This window comes from Mobula birostris, chromosome 3, assembly GCF_030028105.1.
Source record: "Mobula birostris isolate sMobBir1 chromosome 3, sMobBir1.hap1, whole genome shotgun sequence".
NCBI lineage: Eukaryota > Metazoa > Chordata > Chondrichthyes > Myliobatiformes > Myliobatidae > Mobula > Mobula birostris.
Window position 1 is genome coordinate 149795000 of NC_092372.1, and position 23701 is coordinate 149818700.

The following is a 23701-nucleotide window of genomic DNA, read 5'->3' on the forward strand; positions in this document are numbered from 1 at the left end:
TTTCGTTTCACACCCACCTGGCTTCACCTATCACTTTCTGGCTTATCCTTTTCCCCTTTCCCCGCCTTCTTATTCTGGCATCTTCCCCCTTCCTTTTCATTCTTGAAGAAGGGTCTCGGCCTGAAATCTCAACTGTTCATTCGTTTCCATAGATGCCGCTTGACCTGCTGAATTCCTCCAGCATTTTGTGTGTGTTGTATTGAATTACTGAAGATATGAAAGTTACAAATATGCAATTCCAATCATATTTACTATTGCACAATATTATCTATGCAACATTGCATTAAACAATCATACAAGCCATAAGTCAGCATCCTTTGAGAAGAGTCAGGTGCAAAGACCAGTCCCAGGAAGAACAGCAACTCTGTTTGTAGCGGCTATCTCAGGTAGATTTGTGTCCCAATTACCTCAGAAGATTGTGTTGAGGCAGAGTAAAGTTGTTGAAATAAATACTATAGGCATGAAAATAAACCTGTAGTCTGTAACGGCCAAATGACATTTGGTCATGGTTATCTTTTTTTCACAACTAGATGGTGCTAAGAGTTTGCAAACACTGTGAAGAGCCTGTACGAGTTTATACAAGATATCACAAGCCATACAGGATGCTTAGTAGTGTTTATTATAAAGATTACAGTGTGTTTGGTGGCTAGTTGTTACTCAACCCCTCCTCTTTTTTGGGACCAGCTGTTGGGAATAAATGCAAGAGCGCTTTTGATTTCAATACTTGGATGGTTTGCTCATTCCTGCATGGTCACTGTTGCTTTTCCAGTGAGGAGACTACCTCAGCACATTGGATAGCATTCTGGAACACTTCATCAATACCTGAACACCATGATAGTGTAACAGTTAGCACGGCACTATTACAGCTCGGTGTCGGAGATTGGAGTTCAATTCCAGCGCCATCTGCAAGCAGTGTGTACGTCCTTCCCTTGAACGCCTGGGTTTCCTCAGGATGCTCTGGTTTCCTCCCACATTCCAAAGACGTACCAGTTACTAGGTTATTTGGTCATTGGAAATTGTATTGTGATTAGGCTAGGGCTGAATTGGTGGATTGCTGGGCGGTGTGGTCCGTTGGACCAGATTGGCTTGCACCCTGCGGAATCTCTCCAATAAACATAATAATGATGGCAGAAAAGTCTTTATTCTTTAAAATTCATGGCATTGACTGTTAATTTTAGAAAACAGATTTGTAAAACATATTGCTATGGTATTTTAGATTAATCCATTTAATATGACAGTGTAGACAAAGGACATGTGTGAGTTTGAGGAGGTCTTGAATTCCCTGAATCTTAATCTTACATGAGATTGGCTGTGATGCTTCATTTCCAGATGAGCTCAACACTTTTTAATGCATGCATTAAAAGGGAGAATAAAACTACACCTTTGTGAATTCCTGCAGCGTTTGGCGACCCAGTGATAAGTGTCCCAGAGGCCAACATCAGAACATCTTTCAAGAGGGTAAATCCTCAAGCCCTAATCACGTACCTGGTAGGGCACTGAAACCCTCTGCCAACCAACTGACTGGAGTATTCAAGAACAACATCAATCTCTTATTGCTGTATTCGGAGGTTCCCATTTGCTTCAAAAGAGCATCAACCATACCAGTGCCCAAAAGAGCAGGGTGACATTCCTCAATGATTATTGTCTAGTTTCACTCTCATCTACAGTTATGCAGTGCTTTGAGAGGCTGTTTATGGCTAGAACTAATTCCTATCTCAGCAAAGACCTGGACCTGCAGCAATTTAACAGGGACGCAATGGCTTCTCTGGCTTGCAATAATGGTGCAAGTTTTAAATTCCTAGACAGTGTTTCAAAGTTTCTAGTCAGAGATTTCAGGAACTACTGAAATCTGAGACAATATTACTTCTAATTTGCTGGCAGCAGAGTTAATAGTGGTGCTCAGCTGAATAGGGATTCTGTGGACACCAGACCCAGCGACAATGACCTAGCCTAGATGGCTCAGGCAAGAGAGCAGCAGATGCAGGTTGTGTGAGAGGAAGCAGAAACACAACAAGAGAGCCGGGGCACCCGTTAGGCTAAGAGCTAACCCAACCAGGCTGGCGGTACCATCAGTTTTCCCAACCAATGTCTGCTCACTAGAAAATAAAATGGACTCACTGAGGCTGGGAATGAACACACAGAAAGAGATGAGGAACTGCTGCATTTTGGTTTTCACTGAAATATGGCTAAATGACAACATGCCCACCTCAGCATTTCAACTCGACAGAATGATTCTGTTCCAAACAGACAGAAACTCTCTTTTTGGAAAAGGAGGTGGAATTTGTTTGTATTTAACAAAGGCTGGTGCACAAACCCTAACAGTCACTGTCCTGGGGCAATTGAGTATCTTACGATTAAATGACGGCCACATTACCTGCTCAGGGAGTTTACTGTTGTATTCATCACCGCAGTCCAGCAAGCATCTCCTGCCATAAGGGAGTGCTGGGAGTGGACCCAAATGCAAGACACAGACACTGAAGTACTGGGAACTGGACTGGACAAGAGTTAGGGACGGGACTGGACACAGACTAGGAGCTGGGACAGGAACACAGACTTGGGCTTGGACTTTGGCTCGGAAAGCGGGACCAGGACAAGGAACTGGGAACTAGGAGCCTGGGCTTGGACTCCAAGCCAGAGACTGGACAAGAACCCAGAACCTAGGTCTTGACTCGAGCTCAGACCCTGGAACTAGGCGGGTACATGATGTGGCTACGGGACGAGGTGAGGCTTGGGTTCTTCAAGGCTTGGGTATGGACTCCGAGTCAGAGACTAGGCAAGGACCCAGAACCTGGGTCTTGACTCGGGCTCGGACTCCGGAACTAGGTGAAGATGACGTGGCTACAGGACTGGACGAGGCTTGGAATCTTCGAGGCTTTCCTGGGCAGGACGAGGTACTCCTTCTTGGAATACAGGGCCAGGACCCTTTCTAGGATGCAGGGCTGGGCCCCTTCCTTGGACGCCGGGCCGAGATGCTTACGAGGATGCGGGGCGAGGATGACTGCCGAGGTAACCCGCCGAGGAAACTGTCAGGGATTCAGATGGAGAGGGGAAGGGAACAGACCAGCCTCAGGGTAATGGCAAAGACAGCCTGACTTACCCAATGGAGGCAAGGACAGGAAGGGAGCTCAATCCGGGGTGGCTCCGAGTCTTGGGGCAGCCAGCAACCTTGACTGGTTATGGAAACAGCCGAATCCATATCCAGCTCGGAGTGGCAGACAGCCACTCAGCTGGCCCCGGAAACGGCCGAATCCATAACACGATGACTGCTCCGACTAGAGACAACAAGGCTCCATGAAGCTGTGGCCCTCCAACTAGGCCTAGGGATCGCAAATGGCTGCTCTAGCCTTCCACCAGCAGATTGCTCCAAGGGGATACTGACGAGACAAACCAGCACCCACACTCAATCCCAGGGCCACTTATATTCCCAGCCCCAAGACAAGCATCAGGAGCCTATAATTAAGCCCAACTGAAACAAAAGACAGCCAGAAGACCCGGAGTCCGGAATCCCTGGACTGGACTGTGAACCAGAGCGCGGACTTTACGGACCTGACCATGCCATCTCCACAAACATTTCCACTTACCTCATTTCTTAAAGATTACAAGAATCTAGAATCTTCTCATTGTAGTAAGTGTTTGTAAGAAGGAGACAATGTACACAGCATCAACAAGGTATAATTGCCAACAGAAAAAATTATATTAAATGAAAATACTTTACATTTTTTTATTAAGTGGGATGGCAACCCACACCCTCATCTTGGCCTCTTTAACTGCATCTCCTAATGTTAATCCCAGCATACAAACTGCTGCTGAAAACGGAGAAACCAGTCAAAGAGTACATCACTGTATGGCCCGATTGGGCAATCTATGCTTCTGGGCTGTTCTGAATGGACTAACTGGCAGATGTGCAAGGAGGCTGCCACAAACAGAAGATACAGACTTTGAGGAATATACCTCTTCCGTCACCGGCTACACCTGTAAGTGTGTAGACGACTTTACCAGTGAGGCCACCCTCCTTGATGCTCTGAACAACTTTAGTCATGCTTCAGGGCATGTAACACAATGCCAGCCATGATAGCAGCCACTGTCCGTAACAGCAGCAGACATGGGAAGAACTCTGCAGAGAATCAACCCCAAAAGGTGGTCGGGATAGACCATGTCCCAGGTCCAGTGCTCAGGGAGTGTGCACACCAGCTCACTGACATCTTCAACACTTCACTCATCCAGGCTGCTGCCCCACATGCTTCAAATCAGCCACCATCATCGCTGTACCAAAGAACGCTACGCCTTCAAAACTAAATGAGTACTGCCCAGTGGCACTGATACCAATCATCATGAAGTACTTTGAACAGCTTGTAACAGCACATTTCAAGAACTCTATTCTGCCTCACTGGTCACTCACCAATATGCTTAGCAACACAACTGCTCTACTGAACGACAGATGCCACAGCATCTGTCATGCACCTGGCCCTGACATGCCTAAAAAAATAAGGACACATGTCAGAATGCTGTTTCTGGATTCCAGCTGAGCATTCAAAACTATTGTTCCACAGACCTTGGTGAACAAGATCTAAATACACCACTGGGTGTTGGACTTCTTAACCTATAGATGTCAGATACTCAGGATGCACAACCACTCCTTCCTCACGATCATCCTCAACACGTTTGCCCTCTGGGCTGTGTGCTGAGCCCACTGCCCTACACTCTGCTCACATATGACTGCACGGCCAAACACCCGGGTAATCATATTGTCAAGTTCGCCACTGACAAGACAGTGGTGCGGCTCATCACCAAAAATTGTAAGTATATCTACAGAGAGGAGGTGGAAGGGCTCGATGCCAGATGCCAAATAACCTCTTCCTCAATGTCAACAAGAGAAAGAAGATGGTTATCAACTTCAGGAGAAATTGCAATACTCACTCCCCTCTTTACATTGGTGGTACAACAGTGGAAATTGTGAGAAGTTTCAGACTCCTGGGAGTGTACATCTTGCACAACCTCTCATGGTCCCAGAACACATCCTCCACAATCAGGAAAGTTCACCAACACCTCTAATTTCTGAGAAAGTGAAAAGAGCAAATCTTTGCAAACCTATACTCACACCCTTCTACAGATGTGCAGTAGAGAGAATGCTGCATTATTGTTTGGAAACGGCACTGTGGCAGACAGGAAGGCTCGACAGTGGGTGGTCAAAACTGCCCAGTCCGTCACCTGTACCAGTTGACTCACCATCAAGGACACATATACAGAAAGGTGTTGGAAAAGGGCCAGTAACATCATGCGGGATCATACTCACCCTGTTCAAGGTTTGTTTGACCCACTCCCATCAGGAAGGAGGCTATGTACCATCTACACTAGGCCGATCAGAATCAAAAATAGTTACTTCCTCAAGCAGTGAGGCTGATCAACACCTCTATGCACTACCCACTCCTCCACACCCCACAGAACCACTACTTTACCATGTCCTGAGAGAGTCAACTTATGTACAGACACTCCTGAGCCTAGTGTCACTTTATGGACATACAATTAATCTATGTATATAAGCTACCTTAAGTATTTATATTTATTGAGTGTTTTTTATAATTGTTCTCTTTATCATATTGTGGTTTTTTGTGGTGCATTGGGTCCACAGTAATAATTATTTTGTTCTCCTTTGCACTTACGTACTGGAAATGACATTAAACAATCTTGAATCTTGAATCATCCCCTCAATCAATAAGCTTCATAACCTGGGCCTATGTACCTCCCTCTGCAATTGAATCATTGACCTCCTCATTGGGAGGCAACAATCAATGCGATTCAGAATAAACAACATTGCGTGCTTGCCCGCTGCTCTACTCTTCCTACACCTATGACTGTGTGGCTAAGCACAGCAGAAATGCCATCTATAAATTCATAGAAGACGCAACTGTTGTCAGCAGAGTCTCAGATGGTGTTGAGGAGGCATACAGGAGTGAGTTAGATCAGCTGGTTGTTGCTGTCACAACAACAACATTGCATTCATCGAGGAAATTGATTGTGGACTTCAGGAATGGGAAATCAGGAGAATACACACCTGACCTTAACAAGGAGTCAGCAGTAGAAAAGGCGAGCAGTTTCATGTTCCTTGGTGTCAACATCACTGCATATCTATCCTGGGGTCAACATATTGATGCATTTATGAAGAAGGCACAACAACAGCTATTTTTCATGAGAAGTTGGAGGAGATTTGGTATGTCATCAAAGACTTGAGAAAACTTCTGCAAATGTACGATGGAGAGCATTCTGACTGGTTACATCACCATCTAGTATAGAGGGGCCACAGCACAGGACTGGAAAAAGCTGCAGTGGATTGCAGACCCAGCTGGCTCCATCATGTGCACTACCCTCCCCAGCATCCAGGACACTTCAAAAGCAGAAGCCTCAAAAACGTGTCATTCTTCATTAAAGAGTCCCACCAACCAGGATGTGCCCTCTTGTCACTACTACCATCGTGGAGGAGGTACAGCAGCTCGAAGACACACACTCCATATTTTAGGAACAGCTTGATCTCGTCTGCCATCAGACTTCTGAATGGTTAATGAACACATCAACACTGCCTTACTTATTTTTGCTCTCATTTTGCATTTTATTTAATCTTAATTATATTGTCTATTTCTTACTGTAATTTATAGTTTATTTTATGTATTGCACTGCACTGCTGCTGCAAAACAATAAATTTCATGACATACATCAGTGATAATAAACCTAATTCTGATTCTGATCTGAATATAGAAAGTGCACTCCAGTTACGAGAGGAACAGCCTTAAGCGCATGGTGGACCTAGCACCAAAAATGACACATGCATAGTTGGAGACCAAGCGTCACCTAAGATGGAAAGACAACATTAAAGTACACTGGATCAGGAATTGAACACTTGACAGCTGGAGTAAAACTTCTTGCCTGCTTGAAAAAAAAGCTGTTAGATACTGCAGAGCATAGAACAACACTGTACTGGCCCTTCAGCCCACGATATTGTCTCAGATCAACTTAACCCTTCCCTCCTACATAACATTCCATTTTTCGATCATTCATGCACCTATCTTAGAGCTGTGAAAAGAGTTTAGAAGGAACAAATTTTGTACAAATCATTCCAGTTGCAAAATGTAAAAGAACAGTAAAGAAAGAATAGAAATATATGAATCCAACAAGAAAGGATTTCAGGATGCATATTGTATACATTTCTCTGACATTAAATGTACCTTTGAAACCTTGAAACCTTTGAAAATCAGGACACCAAATAAGGTCCAAAGTTCCTAAAACCATAACCTAGGGTTAGTTTACTCTTCAACCTGGTGTCTTTCTGGAACTTCAGTAAGGTGAATTTGAATTCAGCTCTATGTACCTTCAGTTAAAACTAAACATTTAAACAAAATGGACTTCCATTTCTCCTGCATCTTTCAAAACTTCACAATGTTCAAAGTTGCTTTTATTTCAATGATGGGCCTTCAAAGAATAGCCATTCTTGTATTGTAGAAAACACAGCATAAGCTCCCAAAAGTAATGATGTAACATTGACAATGTTTTGGTGATGCTAAATATATGATAAATATTGATAAGTGCTTGGCCAAGTGGTTAAGGCATTGGACTAACGATCTCAAGGTCATGACTTTGAGCCCCAGCTGAGGCAACGTGTTGTGTCCTTGAGCAAGACACTTAACCACACACTACTCCAGTCCACCCAGCTGAAAATAGGTACTAGCAAAATGCTGGGGTTAACCTCGCAATAGACTGGCATCCTATCCGGGGTGGGGGGGGGGGGGTGAGTCTCATACTCTCAGTCGCTTCACGCCACGGAAACTGGCATAAGCATTGGCCTGATGAGCCTATAAGGCTCAGGACAGACTTTAAATTAACTATTGATAAGTACAACCACATAATTATTTTAAAACCTTCACTTTTGGAATTTTGGATGATATATTTATCATTAAGTCTTTGTTCAATGTGCTCCTTATACCTTTTATTTGCTTTGTTCAATTCAGTGAAATATCTTTTACTGTACCTGAAAAAAATGTTTTCATACACTTTCTTCAGACCCCAATATTTGTTGATTTTCATATCGCTTCTGGTTTTAGTTTTTTATTTCATCAAGAACAACTTCCCTACTCTGTGACTCTGTTACAGGTGTTAAGTGTTCCCTGCACATATTACAGATCTGCCTCTGAGCTTCCCTTTGCTCTGTCGGCTGTGACATAGAATCAGACGCAACAGTCTCAAAATTATGTCACTCCCTACCGATATACATGACATAAAGGAACTTAGAATTAGAATTGTGATGCATTAAAATAGTTCTTAATAAATACTCTTGTTTTTTAAAGCTGTCAGTGGTCTGGGACTGGAGTACATCACAGAAACAGAATTAAAATCTGGTTTAATATCACCAGCCGTTGTCATGAAATTTGTTAACTTAGCAGCAGTAAAATACATGATAATATAGGGAATGAATAAATAATAAATAGATTACAGTAAGTATACACATGGGTTTTAAATAGTTAAATTTTAAAAAGTGAAAAACAGAAATAATAAAAGTGAGGTAGTGTTCTTCGGTTCAATGTCCATTGAGGAATCAGGTGGCAGAGGGGAAGAAGCTGTTCCTGAATTGCTGAATGTGTGCCTTCAGGCTTCTGTAACTCCTACCTGATGGTAACAATGAGAAGAGGGCATGTGCTGGCTGGTGGGGGTCCTAAATGATGGACACTGCCTTTCTGAGACACTGCTCCTTGAAGATATTGTGGATACTACGGAGGTGTGTAATCAAGATGGAGCCAAGTTCTAATTTTACAACTTTCTGTAGATTCAGAATCACTATATAATTCTGCTCGAGCTCTCAGGTCTTCTTCTAGTCTCACTCAAAAGAGAATTGGCGGGTTAGATTTTTTTAAGTACACTCGTAAACTGTGAAACTCAATACCTAAAATTGTAAGGGATGCAGACTCAATTGACACTTCTAAAGGTCACCTCAAAACCTATTTATTTAAGCTTGCTTTTAACTAACATCTTTTTGCCTTTTATTTTCGTGTTTACAATTTCAACTATATCATTTGTATGAAAAGTGCTCTATAAAGAAGTTATTTTTATTAAAACTCAAATGCATCCAGAAAAAGGCATACACTGTAATCAAGATTTAGTTAAAGTAAGTGGTCTACCAGATCCTCATCCAAGCAGTGAAACATGTTTATATGCCTTACTTTAAAAAATGGGGAACTTTCTGAGTTGGAGTCTGAATTAATTCTTTATCAAACAAAGGTCACTTCCTTACTTTGCTACATTTTGTAATGCTCCCATCATGCCAAAATAAGAATTTGAATATTCAGTTAAATGTCTCTTAGCAACATGAATGGTAGATAGAATTACAACTATAGCAAAGATATATTTCTGCATTATTTTACATTCAAATCAGTCTCTTATATCACCAGGAAACTTAAAAAGGCTTTCAAAATTCAACAGCTGCACTGGGCACGGTGAGGATGAAATAAAACAAAATTGCAGCAAAGGAGGAAAGAGCAACACTTTTTTTTTACCTGTTTCTTTTCGTCCAGGGCCACAAGTGCCCTTTCCAGATGAGGCAAGGATTTAGACCATAAGAAGAGGAGCATAAGTGGCTCATTGAATCTTTACTTCCATTCGATCATGGTTGATATATTTTCCCTCTCAACCTCATCTTTCTGCCTACTCCCTGTAACCTTTGACACCCTTACTAATTAAGAAGCTATCAAATTCCACTTTAATATACTCAATGCCTTGGCCTCCACAACCATCTGTAGCAATGAATTGCACAAAATCACCACCCTCTAGCTAAGGAAATTGTTATATTTTGTAACTCCAAAAACTATTTAAAAGAAAAACACGGGAGCCGGGAGATGCGTGTGTACTTACTTTTTAATTTTCTTTTCGTTAGTGAGTTACGCATATATGACGTGGAGGTGTAATGACGTATGCCATTCACATACTTTTACATTAATCAGTAATAAGTTATGTAAACAACTCAGAATGCTTAATCAAACAATATATTTACGATGTTGCTCAAATATTATGGAAATATCAAATACACAATACTCCTCTCTGCTTAATTATAAACTCCAATTCAATATAAAATGCATCTCATTTGGGCATAAATATTTAATCACTGTGGAGGCTTTTGTCATGGTCTGGTCTGTGAAGTCTGCATTCCGATTCACAGTCCGGTCCATGGACTCCGGACTTCAGGTCTTCCGGCTGTCCCTTGTTTCAGTTGGGCTTAATTATAACCTGATGCTCGTCTTGGGGCTGGAGATATAAGTGGCCGTGGGTTCGAGTCTGCTTGCTGGTTTTGTCTCATCAGTATCCCATCCTCGCCTCTGTGGGGTAAATCAGGTCGTTTTTGCTGTTACCCTGCGGTTGGATCTGTCCCTTCCTGTCCTTGCCTCCGTTGGGTAAGCCAGGCTGTCCTTGCCGTTACCCGGAGGCTGGACTGTTCCCTTCCCTTCCCCTTCCTTCTGAAGCCTTTCCTGCAACCTGTGTCTGGAGCCTTGCCTGCAACCTCGTCAAGTTCAACCACCAGAGAGCGAGACCGGAGCCTTGCTGTGTCAAGATAAGGAACTGTCTATCGTTGTTTGGAACTGTCTCTGTGTCCATGCCTTCGCTAGGTAGGTCTGGCCGTTTGCCGCTACCTAGTTTTAGGAACTGTCTCTGTGTCCACACCTTCGCTAGGTAGGTCTGGCCATTTGCTGCTACCTAGTGTTGGGAATTGTCTCGTCGTGTTCAGCATTCTGTGTATGAGTCCCGGCCCTACGTCCTGTTCCCAAGGAGGGGTCCCAGCTCTGTGTTCCATATTCCTGTCTCTCAAGTCCAAAGCTCCTTGTTCCCGTGCTCAAGACCAAGGCTCTGTGTTCCTGTCCTCCCCAAGACCAAGGCTGTATGTTCTGCGTTCCTGTCCTCCTTGACGAAGGCTCCAAGCGTCCAGTCCTCATCCAAGGCTCCAAGATTCCTGTCTCCCAAGACCACGTCATGCCTTCATCTAGTTCCAGAGTCTGAGCCCGAGTCAAGACTCAGGTTCAGGGTCCTTGTCCAGTCTCTGGCTCAGAGTCCGAACCCAATACTCGTCATGTCCTCGCCTCAAAGAACCCAAGCCATGAAGTACCCAAGCCACGTCCAGTCCTGTAGCTACGTCATGTCCTCGCTGAGTTCTGGGGTCTGAGCCCGAGTCAAGACCCAGGTTCTGGGTCCTTGTCCGGTCTCCAGCTCAGAGTCCGAGCCCAGGCTCCTAGTTCCCAGTTCCTTATCCTGGTCCCGCTTTCCGAGCCGAAGTCCTAGCCCAAGCCTCTGTCTTGTCCCAGCTCCTAGTATGCATCCAGTCACGTCCCAAACTCTAGTCTCTAGTCCTGTCCTGTTACTAGTACTTCAGTGTCTGTGTCTTGCATTTGGATCCGCTTTCAACGGGGGCCTCTATGACAGTTTTCTCACTCCTGTTGGATAACATATTTTCAGGGAAGGGGGATCACTCTGCTTGGCAGGTGACATTTGTGACTGTGAAGCAATCTTAAATTCTGGGGCCTCCTCCACCGTGGTTATAGGAGTTGCCTCTGGATTGCAGGATGTGGTTCTGGCAGCTCTACCCACCTTTCTTTTCTAACAATTGACTCTGCTCTCCTCAATCAATCAATGTGTCGTCTCCAGATGATCAGGCACAATCTCCACTGTGTAGTCTCTGTCCTTAATCTTTTCAACTACCCACTTTTGATCACCTCTGTGGTCCCTCACCAGGACTGCTTGTCCAAGAGTGAAACACTGAACCTCCTTGTTTGAGGAGCCCTAAATTTGTCTCAGCTGTTGGTCCTGCACACTAGTTCTGGGATTGGGTTTGAGTACATCCATGCGCGAGTGCAAGGGATGACCCAGTAACTGCATAGCTGGTGAGCTGTTGATTATGGAGTGTGTTGCATTGTGATTTCAAGGAGGAAACTGGCAAGCTTCTAATTCAGTTGTAGTTTAGTGCGTTCAACTGACATTGCTTGCAGTACGTTCTTTAGACTTTAGACAAACCTTTCCGCCAAGCCATTTGTAGCTGGGTGGTACGGTGCAGATGTACTGTGTCTTATTCCAATCATTTTCAGGAATGTCTGAAACTGTTCTGCCCCAAACAGTGCTCCATTGTCACTGACTAAGTGCTTTGGAACACCAATCCTTGAGAAGAGGCTTCTCAACATATCAACAGGTGTGAGGCTCAGGCAGAGGCTATTAGCAACACTCATGCTACTTTGTAGCTGTTCCACTATTACCAGACATTAGTGCCCATGAATAGTTCGGCAAAATCCACATGAATCCTCTGCCAGGCAATGCAGGATATTCCCAGGGATGGAGGTGTGCTGGCCTTGGTATTTTCCGGATGTGTCAGCATTCCAAACAGTGCATGGCAAGCTGTTCAATTTGATGATCTATTCCTAGCCACTAGACAACGTTTCAAAACAATGCTTTCATTTTGACCATGCTCCTCCAACATTAGCTCTCAGCTTGGATAGTGCAACAACTCTCAATCCCCACATAAGGCAACCCCCATCAAGTTCAAGTTCATCCTGATGCTGGTAAAAGTGGGGCCAAGAATCTCTGTTTGCAAGTTCCAGCCATTTTAGCTGGCCGTGTAGGCCGAAGGCAATGTGGGGTTTTTACTGGTTTCCTTTTGGATCATCTCTACCGTATCAGGAAGACTTTCGATTTGCATTAGAGAGAATATGTCAAGCTCAGAGACCTCTTTTGTAAATTTTTCAGGTGTTTCCTTTTCCGATGGTAAACAGGACAACCCATCAGCACTTCCATGATTAATTGTCCTCTTGAATTCAATCTTGTAATTGTGTCCTCCATCTCTGCATGTGTGCTGCTGCTGTTTGTGGAACACCCTTCTGTAGATTCAAAATGGACACCAGTGGCAGATGATCAGTAATGCACTCTTCCCATACAAGTACTGTTTGGAATGTTTTACACTCCAAACTAGACTCAAGGCCTCTCTATCGATCTGTGGGTAATTTTCCTTTGCAGTGGTAGGGGACTGTGATGCAAAGGCTATGGGATGTTTACTTCCATTACTCATAGCATGTGACATGTCTACATCTATACCATAAGACAAGGTGTCATAAGCAGATTTCACTGGACTATGTGGATCATAATGTGTGAATACAGTGTCTAATGTCTCTATTTCCTTTGCCTTTTGGAAAGCTGCTTCACACTACTTTGTCCATTGCCATATCTTCCCAATCTCTAATTATGAGTTCATGGGGTGGAGCACAGTAGCCTGGTGTGGCAGGACCCTGTTATAGTAATTGACAAATCCTAAAAAGGACTACAACTGTGACACATCCTTTGGCCTTGACATATCCACCACTGTGAGAATTTTCTCAGCACATTTGTGTAACCCTTGCACATCAATGGTGTGCTCACAGTAAGTAATGCTTGGTTTAAAGAATTCCAATTTGGTACATTGTGACCTCAGCCCATAATCTTCCAATCTTTTTAAAACTGTCTTGAGATTTTGGAGTTTTACTTGTCATCCTCACCATTAACAATAACATCATCCAGGTAACACTGAGTGCCTGCACAGCAGCTGGTCCATAACTTACTGCCAGAGTGCAGGTGCAGATTGTACTCTAAAAATAAGCCTATTATAATGATAAAGCCCTTTGAGAATCTTTATGGTGAGAAACATCTTGGACTCGTCTTCCATCTCCATCTGCAGGTAGGCCTCAGCTGAGTCCACTTGATTGAAGTGATTCCCTCCAGAAAGATGTGCAAAGATATCTTCTATCTTGGGCAGAGGGTATTGATCTACTTTCTGTACTAAGTTGATGGTGACCTTAAAATCACCACAGTTCCTGACAAACTCATTTTTCTTAGCTACTGGGACCATTGGTATTGCCCATGGTCTCCACTCAACTTTGGAAAGAATTCCTTCAGCCTCCATGCGATCGAGCTTATTGGCTACTATCACTGATGGTAAATGGAACTGGACAGGCTTTGTAAAAGTTGGGTGTGCTATTATTTTAAATTATTTTACCCTTGATATGTTTGGGTTTTCCAATGTTGTCCTAGAACACTGCTGTGGCATTATACAGTATCTTTCTTAATTCGCTTTCAGTTGACTCTCTTGCTGGTGTTGTAGCATGTAACTGGTGGATGGATCTACAATCATGTTGTAATTGTCTCAGCCAATCATGGCCCCACAATGCTAGCCCTCCTGTTTTTACCACAATGTGCCTTGCTGGTTATTGTATTTCACTGTTACAAATGTCATTCCCAGAGGAGTTATCTTTTCTCCAGTCTAAGTTCTTAGTTTGATATGTGCAGGCTTCAGTTCAGTATCTTTGAAATTCCACTGAAACTCATTTTGTGAAATGACTGAAACAGCTGAACTAGTGTTCAATTCCATTTTAATTAATTTTCCATTCACTTCTGATGTAAGCCAGATTGCTTGTCTTTTGTTAGTTTTCACATTTTAAATTTCAAGGCTACATAGTCCAATATCATTCCCATCATTCTCAGATTTTTCATCAATAACATGCAAATTAGCGCTCTTTTAGAAATTACAACTTGACTTTTTATCGTTTTCTCATCCCTGTGCAGTCCATTTATTCTGGTCTGCCCAAGGTGATAATTGAATGTGCCCTATTTGTTGCATTTTCTGCAGGTTTCACCTTTAGACCAGCCTTAGTCTAATGTATTTGACCCCTGACACAGTGGTAGCTCAATTTGTTCAGCCAGGCAAGTTTCTGTTTCAACGTTGCAATTTTGTTCATGCTCACTTACATTCTTGACTGCACTTCTGTTACAATGGGGGGCATTGATGGTGGACCCAAATGCAAGACACAGACACTGAAGTACAAGGAACAGAACTTGACTCGAGTAGGGATGTGACAGGATACAGACAAGGAGCAAGGACAAGAATGCAGACTTGGGCTTGGACCCCGAGGCAGAGAATAGACAAGGACCCAGAACCTGGGTCTTGCCTCGGGCTTGGGCCCCAGAACCAGACATGGACATGACATGACTGCAGGACTGGAGGCTGGGGTCTTGAGGCTTGAGGCTTTGGGTCTTGAGGCTTGAGGCTTGGAGACAGACTTGAGGTCTTGAGGCTTGTGTCTTGAGGCTGGAGGCTTGGAGACAGGCTTGGGGTCTTGAGGCTGGAGGCTTGGAGACAGGCTTGGTGTCTTGAGGCTGGAGGCTAGGAGACAGGCTTGGGGTCTTGAGGCTGCAGGCTGGGGTCTTGGGTCTTGGGTCTTGGAATGCGGAGGCTGATAACTCGGAGGCTGGAGCTCGGAAACAGGCTGGGAACTGTTCATCAACATGGAGCCGGGACTCATCTTCAGCATGACATCAACATGAGACAGGACAGTCCATAGGCATAGAGCCAGGACTTATACTTAGACAAGCCTGGACTCAACTTCTTCTCCACACCAAGGTGGGACAAGACCATCAGTTGGGTAACGGTAGAACGGCCGGACTTACCCAACAGAGGCAAAGGCAAGACAAGACAAGACAGGTCCCCCTGCAGGGCAATGGCAGAATGGCCTGACTTACCCCACGGAGGCGAGGACAAGACAGATCCCCCTGCAGGGCAATGGCAGAATGGCCTGACTTACCCCACAGAGTCGAGGACAAGAAGAGACAAACGCCGAAGAACGATAGACAGTTCCATGTCAGCATTGGCGATCGAACTAGACAGTGGTGGAGGCGAGGTATCCAGGCAGAGAGTCAGGTGAGGTATCCAGGCAGAGAGTCAGGCGAGGGGGGAAAAGGCAGGGAGGGGAACAGGACAGTCCAGCAGGGAATCCCTGGTTTGCAGAGGTATTTATGTCTCAGCCCCAAAATGAGAAGCATGGCCTACAACAGAAACTGGGGAAAACCATAAACCCTGGAATAAGGAGCTATGGACTGGACCGTGGACCAGAATACGGACTTCACGGATCAGACCATGACAATCTCACTTGCATCTCTGGCTGCTGTTTCCATTGATACAACAATTTCAACTGCTCCTTTAAATCTGAGTTGTCCTTCAGTTTGGAGCCATTTTGAATGCTTTCTTGTAAGATTCCACAAACTAATCAATGTCTCAGTGTATCGTTAAGCCCATCACTGAACTGACGAAGCTCGAACAACTTCTTCAGTTCAGCCACGTATGCTGAAATGGACTCCCCTTCCTTTTGATTCTGTTTATGAAACCTAATGCATTCTGCAATCAACACTGGCGTTGGTTCGAAATGTCCCTGTGTTACTTTCACAATATTAGCAAAGCTGGTTTGGTTGGAGCAGTCAAACATCTAGGCAAACTGTATGCTTTTCCATCTAAACTGGCAGTTGTTTCTTATTGGCTATTCCATTTGTTTTAAACTGCTGCTCAATTTGTTCAGAATACATTAGCCAGTTATCTATTCTACAATTGAACACATATATTTTCCTGAAGTAGTCAGCCATTTCTGCTTTTTTTAACATTTCTTGTTATTATCACCCAGTACTCACCATTTATGAACCCATTAATTTCACCTATTGTCTGCATTTTTTAACTTCACTGCCTTTCTTCTCTTGCTAAGAAACATGTGCTACACTTTTTAAAAAAATTCGATTGTCTATCTACCCTTGCAAAGAATAAAATATTCTGCACCTCAATAGTTAGGTTGTCTTGGGTTCTTTTTAAAGCTTCCTCACCACCACTGTTATGTTTTGTAAATCTAACAACTAATTGGAAAAAAACCCACAGATCTGGAAGATTCATGTCTACTTACTTATTACTTTCCTTTTTGTTAGTGAGGCATGTACACATGACATGGTGGCGTAATCACATATAACGTTCATATACTTTTACAAGTAACCCATAATGAATTGAATTGAATTGACTTTATTACTTACATCCTTCATATTCATGAGGAGTAAAAATCTTTACATTACATCTCCGTCTAAATGTGCAATGTGGAATTTATAGTAAATAGTATGTACAACAGGACAGTCAATATAACATAGAAATACAATTGTATCAGCATGAATTAATCAGTCTGTTGGCCTGGTGGAAGAAGCTGTCCTGGAGCCTGTTGGTCCTGGCTTTTACGCTGCAGTACCGTTTCCCGGATGGTAGCAGCTGGAACAGTTTGTGGTTGGGGTGACTCAGGTCCCCAATGATCCTTCAGGTCCTTTTTACACACCTGTCTTCGTAAATGTCCTGAATAGTGGGAAGTTCACATCTACAGATGAGCTGGGCTGTTTGCACCACTCTCTGCAGAGTCCTGCAATTGAGCGAAATACAGATCCCGTACCAGGTACTGATGGAGCCAGTCAGAATGCTCTCAATTGTGCCCCTGTAGAAAGTTCTTAGGAGGTTGGGGTCCATACCAAAACTCTTCAACCGTCTGAGGTGGAAGAGGCACTGTTGTGCCTTTTTCACCACACAGCTTGTATGTACAGATCACGTGAAGTCCTCGGTGATGTGTATGCTGAGGAACTTAAAGCTGTTCACCCTCTCAACCCCAGATCCATTGATGTCAATAGGGGTTAACCTGTCTCCATTCCTCCTGTTGTCCACAACCAGCTCCCTTGGTTTTGCGACATTGAGGGAGAGGTTGTTTTCTTGAAACCATTGTGTCAGGGTGATGACTTCTTCTCTGTAGGCTACCTCATTATTATTGGAGATTAGGCCAATCAGTGTAGCATCATCAGCAAATTTAATTAGCAGATTAGAGCTATGTGTGGCAACACAGTCATGTGTATACAGAGAGTAAAGGAGGGGGCTTAGGACGCAGCCTTGGAGGGCATCTGTGTTGAGGGTCAGAGGGGCATCAGTGGTGAGGGAGCCCACTCTTATCACCTGCCAACAATCTGACAGGAAGTCCAGGATCCAGCTACATGAAGCAGGGTAAAGGCTGAGGCCTTTGAGCTTCTTGTCGAGCCTGGAGGGAATTAAGGTGTTGAATGCTGAACTGTAGTCCAAGAACAGCATTCTCACATAGGCATCCTTCTTCTCCAGATGTGTAAGGACAGTGCGTAGAGCTGTGGCCATTGTGTTATCTGTCGATCGGTTGAGTTGTTAGGTGAATTTTAGGAGATACAGTGTGGGTGATAGCATGCTGCAGATGTAGTCCTTGGCCAGCCTCTCAAAGCATTTGCTTATTATTGAGGTGAGTGCGACAGGACACCAGTCGTTCAGGCATGTTACCTTGGTCTTTTTTGGTACTGGAACAATGGTAGGTGTTTTGAAGGAGGAGGGCACTCTACACTGAGGGAGAGATTAAATATGTCTGTAAACACACCAGCCAGTTGTGCCACACACATTATGCGTACCTGCCCTGGGATGCCGTCTGGTCCCACAGCCTTGCGACTGTCCACTCATTGGAAACACCTGCGTACATCAGCCTCAGAGATAACCAAGCTGCAGGTCACATCAGCTGTAGGTCTTCTCAGGAGCTCAGTATTGGCAACATCAAATCGAGTGTAAAAAAGATTTAGCTCATCTGGGAGAGAGGCAGTAATGTTAGAAACTCCACTGCGTTTAGCTTTGAAGTCTGTGATGGTGTGCAGACCTTGCCATAAGATGTGTGTGTTGTTAGTGGAGAATTGAGTCTGAATCTTGTCCCTGTATTGTTGTTTCACTGCCCTGATGACATTGTGCAGATCATGGCTGCACTTCTTGATTTCCTGTTGGTCACCAGTAATGTAAGCTCTGTGTTGTGTGGTAAGTGCTGTTCGCACGGAACTGTTGGTCCAGGGTTTCTGGTTTGGATAGACCCTGACTGATTTCTGAGGGGCAACGTTCTCGATACACTTCCGGATGAAACTCGTGACCCCATCCATGAACTCGAAGATATCCTCATCATGGAAGACATTCCAGTCGACGTCATCAAAGTAGTCCTGTAGCATGGAACCTGATTGGTCAGACCAGCTGTGGACGGTTTTAACCATGGCTGCCTCTTGTTTCAGCTTCTGCCTGTACCTCAGCAGCAGAAAGATGGAGGAGTGATCCAATTTTCCAAACAGTGGGTCGAAGAGCACTTTGTAAGTGCTGCGGAAGGAAGGATAGCAGTGGTTGAGTATGCTATCTCCCCATGTGCTCACCTGGATATCTTGACAAAACTTTGGAGACACTTTAGTCAGTGGCACTCTGTTAAAGTCACTGGCAATGATGAAGGCAGCCTCCAGGTGTGCACTGTCCAGGGTGCTGACTTTCTCGTACAGTTCCTTGACAGCCAGGTCTGTGATAGTAACAGCTGTGAACTCCTTAGGCAGCCAGAAAGGTCTACACAGCAGCACCAGGTACTCCAGATCTGGGGAACAAAAGGATTTGAGGGTATGCACGTACGGGGGGTCACACTGGGCATTATTGACTATGACCATGAAGCATACCCCACCTCCTTTAGTCTTCCCAAAGAGGGTTTTTGACCTGTCTGCCTGGAACAGGGAGAACCCAGAGGGCTTGATTACGTGATCCGGTATTTCCTCCATCAGTCAGGCTTCCACGAAGCACAAAATGCTACATTCTTTTGTTTCCCGCTGGTAGGAGATTCTGGCTCTCAGTTCACACAGGTTATTGCCCAGGGACTGAACATTAGCCAGGTGTATGCTGGGGAGCAGTAGCCAATTAGTACGCCATCTCAGCCTCACCAGGACCCCAACCCTTCTCCCTGACCTCTGACGCCGCTTCCGAGGTAGTGGCGGTGTAAGAGATGAGTCTCCCATGGATTGTGCAAGCAGGGGATCCCAGTGTAGGAAAGGCAGCACGTAGTGGGTAAATGCCGTCTTCCCAATGTTCTGAAGAGTCAGTCTATCATATCTGACGTGACTATCAGCTACTTGAACAAGAATTGCAAAGGAAATCGCAGAAATTAGCAGTATACTGTACAGTTGGAATGCAGCTTGCAACACAGACGCCGTATGCGGCGTCATCTTGGGTGTTAACAACAAAGAATGATTAATCAAAAAATATATTTACAATATTACTCAAATATCACTGAAATATTAAATACGCAACACCTAGAGCCATCAAATGCTCCATTTACATTAATCTTGTCCTCTGGAGACATTCCCGAAATTACAGCATTTTGCTTTAGTTGGCTCTATTCAGTGCTCCCAATGTGTTCTCATCTGTGATATATTGCCCATGCACCATGGGCAGCAGCATTTGTGAGGAAAGTAAAGTTAATATTTCACCAGAAATGAGAAATCTTTATTTTTTTTTCTCTCAAATGACTCTACTTGCTTCCTGAAACTGAAGTTTACTCTCTGGGAATCAATGCATATTCAAGCTATACCTACCTTTTGTGTGAGACATCAATAATTCTTTATTGCATTCCTAATTCTCCCCGTCACCTATCTATTGATAGCAATTTTACAAGACCAATCCCAAAATGTGCTTTCTCCTCTCTTCTTTCAGTATTTCGAAGGGATTTTTCACTATGTGATACCTTTCAACATCCTCACCTTTTTCCTTGCTTCTCCACGCAACTGCATGAAATACTACATCTGCTCTTTTACACATCCCATCCCAACAATTACATAGTGATCATACAAAAATGCAAAAAGATTCCACATGTTCGTGGTTCCACTAAAAAGGCGTTTTTTGCATCTCCATGTCAACAGCTATTTCTGCTTCCATCTCAGTTCCTGTATCAATAAAGCCTTCTTCTGTTCATTTGTTGGCTCTAAAATGATTATTAAAAAAGCATCAGTTATCACTAACTACAAATAATCATGCCAAAGTAACTTGGATAAACTATTCCTATTTCCACCTTTTCTGCCAAACAGCACGAAAGGAAGACAGGAAGTTATCATTCCTATCATCCAAACCATGACAAATTCATAATCTGTACAAGCTTAATTTTCCTATTTCCCTTGGCCTAACATTTACATCAAAATTAAAATCTAAATAAAGTATATAGCCTGGCTGCCAAGAATCCTTCACAATCATTATCCAGAAGCACTGAGGGATGGAGCTGAGGATGATATTCAACCCACTCTTATTCACTGTTCCAGTCCCCTGGATCATTACTGAGGAGCAGTGAAATGATTATGTGTGTGAAGAAATATTTCATATTAGTGCTAATTTCACCTTTCAACCATTTGAACATATTGTTCCAATTATTTCACCCTTTTCCTTGAAATAAATGTTTTCTTTTTTTGGTGTGTTAGACACCGATATACATAGTACCACCATAACTTTTGAGTTTTATCCCCCTGCTCAACCCTATGCTGATCTGGAGGCACATCTGATTTACATATGTATGTATATATACATATATACACCACTTTGATGAATTGAATAGTGCTCTTTCCTCCTGATAACTAAGATGACCAAAACATTAGACACTCTCAGCACCAATACGCTCTGGTTCTTGTAAGTGTTGCTCTCTGTTAGCAGCACAAGACTGCAGATCACACCACCTTTGTCATGGTCCTGACTGAACACTAGCAGACAACCAAGTTTTGGTTAGCTGCTGCTGTCCCTTTGAGACTCAGATTGTCAATTATTGTCTGCCACATTCCTTCATGGAAAGTCTGTACTTGTGCTGGTGCTCAGTGCTCAATCATAGGAATTCCATTTCTGGTGCTACTGTTTGTGAATTCCCCTTTGGATTCCATTTGTGTTGTCTTGTTCATTTTGAACGTGTCTGAGTCTGAGTCAATTTTAGACGTTACTCTGCACTTGGGTTCACAACCATCCATGGGTCTCTTTTTACAGCATGATTGAGCCATCATGAACCCAGCAGAGTAAGAATGTCTGAAAACCGCGTTGGCCTACAGGGAGCAACTATAGGTAGACACGACAACATGCTTCAGGAGAACCTCATCACTCTCCAGAAGCTCTCTGACTCTGGTAGGCAGGATCTGAGTTTGGCTTGAGTGGCTGCCAGTTCCAGGCATGTTCAAGCTGGAGGCTGTCAATACTCGTGAGGGATTGCTGCACTACTGGCTCCTGAGCAGTATGATAGTAATCCCAAAATATGCCGAGAATTCCTGGTACAATGCTCCTTGGCCTTTGAGTTACAGCATCCTCAAAAACATAGCCTACATCCAGGATGCAAAGAGGTTGGATTTGAGGCAGGCATGTTGGTCCCTATTCAGTAATAGGTTCACCTTCCTTATTAGTTACCACCCAGGATCAAAAAATCAAAAACCAGATGTCCACTCCTGACAGTTCAAAGCACCTAAAGGGAAGAAAGCCCTCCCACTATAATTCCCAGCTCAAGAATGGTTTTGATGCTCATCTGCAGGAACATGGACTTGAAAATGTGCCGAACCTAAAAGAAACATGGGGCAGATCGGGTAATGGTCCTCCTGAATGTATCTTTGTTTGTTTGGAGGTACTCAACTGGTGACACACTTTGAAGTTGGCTGGGCTTGCAAGGATTGCTCACACCTTCAAGTTCATCAAGACACATTATGGGTGACCAGGGACTACTAAAGGTGTCTGGGAATATCTTAGCATGTGATGTCTGTGCACAAGATGAAGAACCCCGAAGTCCGTCTCAGCCTCTCCCCATTCCTACTCACCCTTGGTCTCACATTTCTGTGGACTTTGTCACAGGTCTTCTGGCATCTCAGGGTACTGCAGTAATTATGGTGGTCATAGACCAAGGCCTGCTGCTTCGCACCCTTTCCCAAACTACCATCGGCTTCAGAGACCACCAAACTCAAGTTACAACATGTCTTCAGGATTCACTTTTCCCCAGGACATCGCCACTGATCACAGTCCCCAGTTTGCCGCTAGGTTTTGGAAGGCCTCATGTGAGCTCATTGGTGTCTCTGTCAATCTGTCATCCAGGGTTCCATCTGCAGACCAATAGTCAAACAGAAAGGGTCAACCAGGACCTACAGAGAATACTTAGATATCCAGCCTCAGTGGAACCCTACCACCTGGAATGACAACCTGATCTGGATGGAGCCTGCACAAAACACACTTCAGCATTCATCTATTGGGATGTCCTCTTTTGAATGCTAACAATCCCCCGCTGTTCTCGGAACAGGAAGAGGTGTGGTTCCATCCACAGACCTGCTGGTCCAGAGATGTTGCCATGAGCAGCTTAAGGTGGGAGAGACATTGTTGGCCAATTTGCAGCAACAACGAGACCAAGCCCACCACCAGCGAGAGCAAGGACAAGCACTTCTTCCCAGCCAGCGGGTCTGGCTCTCATCTCTGACGTAGGTAGAGGCAGATTTACAATGGCACTCAATGGTGACTTCTTCGAGATTATCTGCAAAATCAGTTAAATTTTTACCTTCGATGTCTCTTTTTTCTTTTCAGGGTGGTTGGGGTTCTGTTGAAGACCCTGACCGGGAGTTACGTTGAGTCTCTGGTTCTTTGCGGTGGTGAGACCCGCTCCCAGGGGCTCATGGACGGTTGCTTTTCAAAATCCCAAGGATGCGGCCTAGAAGACAAGTTTGACTCCAAGGTTCGGAGGTTTCGTGGCCCTGTGGATGGGCTAATTCTATGCCTGATGAAGCATCACAGGAGAAAAATGATATATCAGAGGCTCAGTACCTGGTGAATTGTTTTATTTTTGTTTCTCTCTCTCTCCCACACACACACACACATTCTTGGGTCAGAGAATTCCGGCGGGCAGATCAAGTGGCGGCACAGCAGATTTTTAACACCATAAATCAGTGAGTTGTTTTGTTATGTCTCACTGTGAAAGGGGATACATCTTTTTCCCTTTATTAGGGAGAGAGAGAGAGCCTGTGGTAT

The 23701-nt window shown here is 44.1% G+C and overlaps 1 long non-coding RNA gene across 3 annotated transcripts in view; it reads left to right on the forward strand.

Annotated features, from left to right (window-relative positions):
* LOC140195322 (uncharacterized) overlaps positions 1–23701 on the forward strand; it is a 48106-nt gene that overhangs the window by 16658 nt on the left and 7747 nt on the right. For 2 of the 3 annotated variants that reach the window (XR_011885422.1, XR_011885420.1), the window contains exon 3: positions 23261–23619. This is a non-coding gene — a long non-coding RNA (uncharacterized lncRNA). The remainder of the gene's footprint in view (positions 1–23260; positions 23620–23701) is intronic. The other variant, XR_011885421.1, reaches the window with a different exon arrangement.